The 6,000-nt window shown below is 31.1% G+C and overlaps 2 long non-coding RNA genes across 3 annotated transcripts; one reads left to right on the top strand and one right to left on the bottom strand.

Moving 5' to 3' along the window:
• Window positions 1-2,269: 2,269 nt before the first annotated feature.
• LOC109093352 lies at window positions 2,270-3,200 on the top strand. 2 transcript variants are annotated; one of them, XR_006159579.1, is made up of 3 exons: window positions 2,270-2,465; window positions 2,563-2,625; window positions 2,728-3,200. It is a non-coding gene; the product is annotated as an uncharacterized LOC109093352 (long non-coding RNA). The 2 variants fall into 2 exon arrangements; XR_006159578.1 differs by lacking the exon at window positions 2,270-2,465 and having other exon boundaries at window positions 2,492-2,625; window positions 2,829-2,889; window positions 3,016-3,200.
• A 479-nt stretch (window positions 3,201-3,679) lies between these two features.
• Window positions 3,680-4,988, bottom strand: LOC122144166. Its single transcript, XR_006159575.1, has 2 exons — window positions 4,784-4,988; window positions 3,680-3,875 (listed from the first exon to the last, which is right to left on the bottom strand). It is a non-coding gene; the product is annotated as an uncharacterized LOC122144166 (long non-coding RNA).
• Between the last annotated feature and the right edge of the window lie 1,012 nt (window positions 4,989-6,000).

Below are 6,000 nucleotides of genomic sequence, written 5' to 3'. Positions count from 1 at the left end.
AAAGATCTTGTGGTGTGTTCTGCCGAATGTTCAGCAGTTCTTCCCTGGTGAAACTGATCGTGTTTGTTAACAAAAAACAGGAAAAACGAACAAAAACAGTACAAACACTGGAGAGCCAAGGCACTGAAGCAGCCGTCTGCGGCGCCATCGAGAGCTCAAAAAAAAAAAAAAAAAAAAAAAAAAAAAAAAAAAAAAAAAAAAAAAAAAAAAAAAAAAAAAAAAAAAAAAAAAAAACTGCATTAAAAAAAAAAACATTCTGGGTGATGAAGATGCTGATAAGCTTCTCTCAGGTTAGAGAGCTAAAATATATTCAAATTAATACCTAAAAATAAAGCATTTGATGTTCAAACTCAATGAAAAATAGATAAAATGTAATTCACACTCAAAGTCACACAAATATAATTCTTCCAGTAAATGAAATATGTCACCAATGACTCAACTGTTCAAAATACTAAAAGGTTTATCATATTATGATGATGTCAACAATGGCAGGTCTCAAGACCTTGCAGAGAGGAGATATTACATTTGTGTTCTAAAAATATTCATATATGCCCAAATATACCATGTTTTGATGCAGAGGAGATGAAAAAAAAATAGAAACACAGGGATACTATGATGATGTCATCACTGAGGAACTCAAAACAATATCGCTGATGGAACAGGTATCACTCTGTATTTATTCTGTAATTAGAGTTAAATATTTAAAATACATAAAAGCAGGGGGTGTCCAGTCTGCTCCTGGAGGGCCATGAGTTTAGTTTCATCCAGCTCCAACACATTTGTCTGGAAGTTTCTAGCGTGTGCTACTCAGGTGTATAATTTGTGTCCTTCAGTTGCCTACAATCCTTTGCACAGATTCCAATTCACAAAAAATTAATTATATGAAAATCAACAGTGAGTTTGTTTCTCATTTCCTTATGTTATGCAATACCCCAGATGTATATATATCTATATATATATATATATATATATATATACTATATATATATATATATATATATATATATCTATATATACAGTACAGGTCAAAAGTTTGGAAACATTACTATTTTTAATGTTTTTTGAAAGAAGTCGCTTCTGCTCATCAGATGTAATGTAATTGTTCTGGATTTATTTGGTGATAAATTGTTAAAATGTTGAATTTGTTTGATTTTATTTGCTTGTAAATACAGAAAAAAACAAAATGGTATATTTTAACAACAAAAAATAATTTATTCCTGTGATGCAAAGCTGAATTTTCAGCATCATTACTCCAGCCTTCAGTGTCACATGTAACATCCAGTCTAGCACATGATCATTTAGAAATCATTCTAATATTCTGATTATTATGAGTGTTGGAAAACGTTCTGCTGTCTAATATATTGATGAATAAAAGGTTTAAAAAGAACTGCATTTATTCAAAAAAAAAAAATAATATATTCTAATAATATATTTTCTTTACTATCACGTTTTTTATCAATTTAACACATCCTTGCTGAATAAAAGTATTGCTTTTATTAAAAAAAAAAAGAAACGAAAAAAAAATTACTGACCCCAAATTACTGACCAGTAGTGTATATTGTTATTACAAAAATATTTATATTTTAAAAAACATAGCTTCTTTTTTTTTACATTTTTATTCATCAAAGTATCCTAAAAAAGTATCAACAGATCTGTTCTGAAAAAAATAGCCAGACTGTTTGTGAAGGACCTTTTGATAATGAATCATCATATTAGAATGATTTCTAAAGGATCATGTGATAATGATCCTAAAAATTCAGCTTTGCATCACAGAAATAAATGATAATTTAAAGTATAATAAATTTAAAAACAATTATTTTTAAATTGTAACATATATCAACAATATTACACTTTTTTTCTGTATTTTTGATCAAATAAAATGCAGGCGCTGATGAGCAGAAGAAACTTCTTTCAAAAAAACATTTAAATAATAGTAGTAATGTTTCCAAACCTTTGACCTGTACTGTATATATATTATATATATATATATATATACATATATATATATATATATATATATAATTTTTTTTTTTTTTTTTGAGGTCAAAGCATTATGTTTTTATTTGTTTAGTTGTAAATGAATCACATAATGCTAAACTATGTGTAATGTAAACCAGTGAGAGACCACAGACGGTCATTACTGCATTAAAAGAAAGTTAGTTAATAAAAAAATTGTTCAGTATAAAGTATTATTCAAATTATAATTCTAGTAGTATTTTTCTGACGTTTATGACGTAGACATGTGCACTAAGTAGACCGTATCATTCTGCCATTTAATGCTGAGAGGACTCTAGCCTTGAATCCTCAGAAGGACTGGACTAGGAAGGATGTATCCTCACTAGGATGTGTGTTCTATTTGAGAAGAATTTGTATGGGTGTAATGTCTCATGTTTAATTCGTAGAAGACAGACATGAGAGCTATGATGATGTCACGATGAGCGAACAGAACTCTGATATTAAAAAAGGTGTTTTAGTATGTTTAACATAATACCTTTAAAATGATGCTCAGTACTGATATGATGATGTGACATTTGTTCTGTTTGTATCTTCATGTATGTGTAGTGGACACACTAGAGCATTATGATGACGTCATCATTATTGGACAGAACTTTCAAGGTGTAACGAGTGAGTCACACAGAACTGCAATTTAATATCACTCTTATATATGTTTCTATGATATATTGAACATGCTTTTCTACCATTAATGAATCATCATGGCTTTATCAGGTTTAATCTAATAGTCTCAGACAGTCATGAGGAGAATGAGATGAATGACACAAGCTGTGTTACACATTACAATGTGAGGTTTTATTTCACATGTGTATCAGAGGGAGATCAGGAGGAGTATGATGATGTGAAGAACAGCAATGAAGATGAGAAACCTGTTAGGTATGTTTTTGTCATCTTTTTACATAATGTACTTTTAATCATTATGTTGCTCATTTAAACCCTATTTAAACTAAATTGTGATGCATTTATAAAAATGAACGTGAATTTGCTTGTTTTTAAAAACAGACTATGATGATGTGGGGGAGGAGTCAAATAAAGAAGGAGGGGCCATATGACTCAATGGCCACACCCTCTGCCTCTGTTCATGAAATCATATTACAGTTACTGGAGCTGCTGGGAGCTTCTCATATTGTTACTAATGCATCAGTGCCTTATGTTTTTATGTTATTTTAAATATTTTTGTATGAAAAGTTAGATGCTTTGCAAAATTCAATATAAACAAATTTAAATATTTGTATTTTTTATGTTGGTCTTTTATTACTATTTTGATATCAATGCTTTTCACCTAATAAACAAAAGATATCATTCCATCATCATGTCACAAAAATACTTTTAAAAGAGCGATTAGAGAAAAGAAGAAAGTTATGCTATAAATGTTTAAGAGAGTATTTTTAGGCACTACTGTACTTTTAGGCTGCTGACAGAATTATTTACCTAAATATAATGATAAAAATAGATTTACCAGATAATAGATATTATAAAGCTTCATGTTTTTCCATAAGCTTACTGTCATAGCATTAGTTCTGTACTGTCATCTTGAATTAACTTAAGAAGAGTATAATTTAATATTTTATTTACAAGAAATATTACTGGGAAAGAAAAAGGTATATACATCCTTGAGGTCAAAAAAACAAACAAAAAAAAAAACTCCCCCAACTGCAGTTTAGTGTGTGATTCCAGTCTGATTTTATGGATGATACTGAATTATTTGCGCTGAGCTTCAATCTTTTGCAGCAACAGCTCCATATGCAGGTTAAGGGCTGACCCTTTTTGGTTTTTCTTTTCAACAACTGATATGTTGCTGTTTTCTTCTCCTTGTATTTCTTCAGAGCCTCCTCTTGCTGAGCTTTGTCTTTTAAGAATTCCTACACAGACACGCATAATAAAACATGCATCAATCATTTGCCAAAGATTTACAGGATGATTAAACTGTGTATGTTTACATGACATAATGGGCCCTTCCTTAATGACAGGAGATTCATTAGGGAAGTGGTTCTCAACCACATTCCTGGAGGACCACCAACACTGCACATTTTGCATGTCTCCTCAATCAAACACACCTGATTCAGGTCACCTTCTCATTAGTAGAAACTCACAGGACTTGTAATGGGTGTGTCAGACAAAGGAGACATGCAAAATGTGCAGTGTTGGTGGTCCTCCAGGAATGTGGTTGAGAACCACTTCATTAGGGAATAGAAAACTGTACAAGAATTCCATCATACTGATACATTTGCTAGGTTTGATTTCCTCACCTCTCTTTTTCGTGCTCGTTCCTCCTTTATCCTTTCATATTCTTGTTTTGTCTTCTGATACGATGACATTTTCTGCTTCTGCTTTCTTTGGATGAATGAGTCTTGTGGGAGCTGATGACACAAATCAGAAATGTGGCTTTGTATATTTGTGTGTGTGTGTATGTGTTTTTTTTATTTGTGTGTGTATATATATAATACATACAGAATGAGAGAGAGATGAGATTCAAACAATACATTCCTTTTTATGCAGACTATGGACTATTTATTGTATATACTGGTTGATAGTGTAAATACAATATAGCAAAATATGCAAAAGAAGCCTTGGATTTTTTTAAGGAAATTATATAAACACTTTGAAAAATGTATGTTACCTTAATTTTTGTGTAGAAAAGCATTTATGAGAAGTAGGCATGTGTGATTTATAGTAGATTGTTTTCTCGTTTGTTTTTTATTTAATTTTTTTTTATTTTAAGTTAGTTTATTCAGTGTGAATTTTCTACATCGAAAATACATTTACTCACCCTCTTTTAATCCACCATCAAAAACTTTGTTCTCCGGAACCCATTTTCTTTTCCTTTTGGCGCTGTGTGATAAACCACCATGTGCAAATTTGTTATTAAAGCTTATTATTTAACTTAACATCTGCTCACACTAGTTTGTGGACAAAACCGATGTTTCTCGTGTAAAGACGCACAATAATGACGTACGAATGGTCGCAAGGCATTACCAGAGAATGTCTAATATGATGAAGTCCAATCAGGATTCATAAGAAAAAGACACATCTCAAACAATATTCGGCTTGTCTTAGATATAAATGATTATTCATTTTTATGTCCTGATGATAGTTATATCTTTTTCTTGGACTTCTATAAAGCTTTAGACACAGTAGAACATAACTTTATATTTCAAACTATTGAGAAATTTGGTTTTGGTGATTCTTTTCTTTAAAGCTGTTAGAAGAATGTACTGCAAAGGCAATAGCTCTATCAGACTAAAAAATGGGACATCACCTAGATTTGAGCTGCAAAGAAGCATCCGACAGGGCTGCCCTGCCTCCCCCTACCTATTCATTTTATGTTCTCAACTTCTTTCCACCCATATTAAAAATATTACTTTAAAATGAATTTCAATTGCAGAAAGAGAAGTTATCCTCACCCAACTAGCAGATGATACTACATTATTTTTAAAAGATGCCAACCACGTGCTAATCGCTATCAAAACAATTTAATTATTTTCAGCAGCTTCTGGACTCTGCTTAAATCTGAAGAAGTGTGAACTTTTTTCCCTTAAAGAAAGTGACACCTCCCAGATCTGTGGCATACCAATCAAAGATAAGATCACTTATCTAGGGATTACTATAATGAAAAATGAGGAGGAAAGATGCTCTGTAAACTTTAATTTGATTAATGATAAGACAAAGAAAAAGCTTAATCAGTGGCTGCAGAGGGATTTATCCTTGAAAGGACGAGTATTGTTGACAAAGGCAGAAGGTTTATCCCGTCTTACATATGCAGCTATCCCCTTGTTTGTCAACAAAAAGCTCTGTAATTCTATTGATAATTCACTTTTCAATTTTATTTGGAAAAGCAAAACACATTATGTGAAAAAAATCTGTTATTATGAACACCTTTGAATGTGGAGGTCTAATCTTTCTTGATTTTATAAGCCTTAATAATATTTTTAAAATTAATTGGATAAAGCATTTTCTAAAGAATCCCACATCTACATGGAATTTTAT

This window comes from Cyprinus carpio, unplaced genomic scaffold (genome assembly GCF_018340385.1).
Source record: "Cyprinus carpio isolate SPL01 unplaced genomic scaffold, ASM1834038v1 S000006607, whole genome shotgun sequence".
Classification (NCBI taxonomy): Eukaryota; Metazoa; Chordata; class Actinopteri; order Cypriniformes; family Cyprinidae; genus Cyprinus; species Cyprinus carpio.
This window is presented reverse-complemented; position numbering and strand designations above follow the sequence as displayed.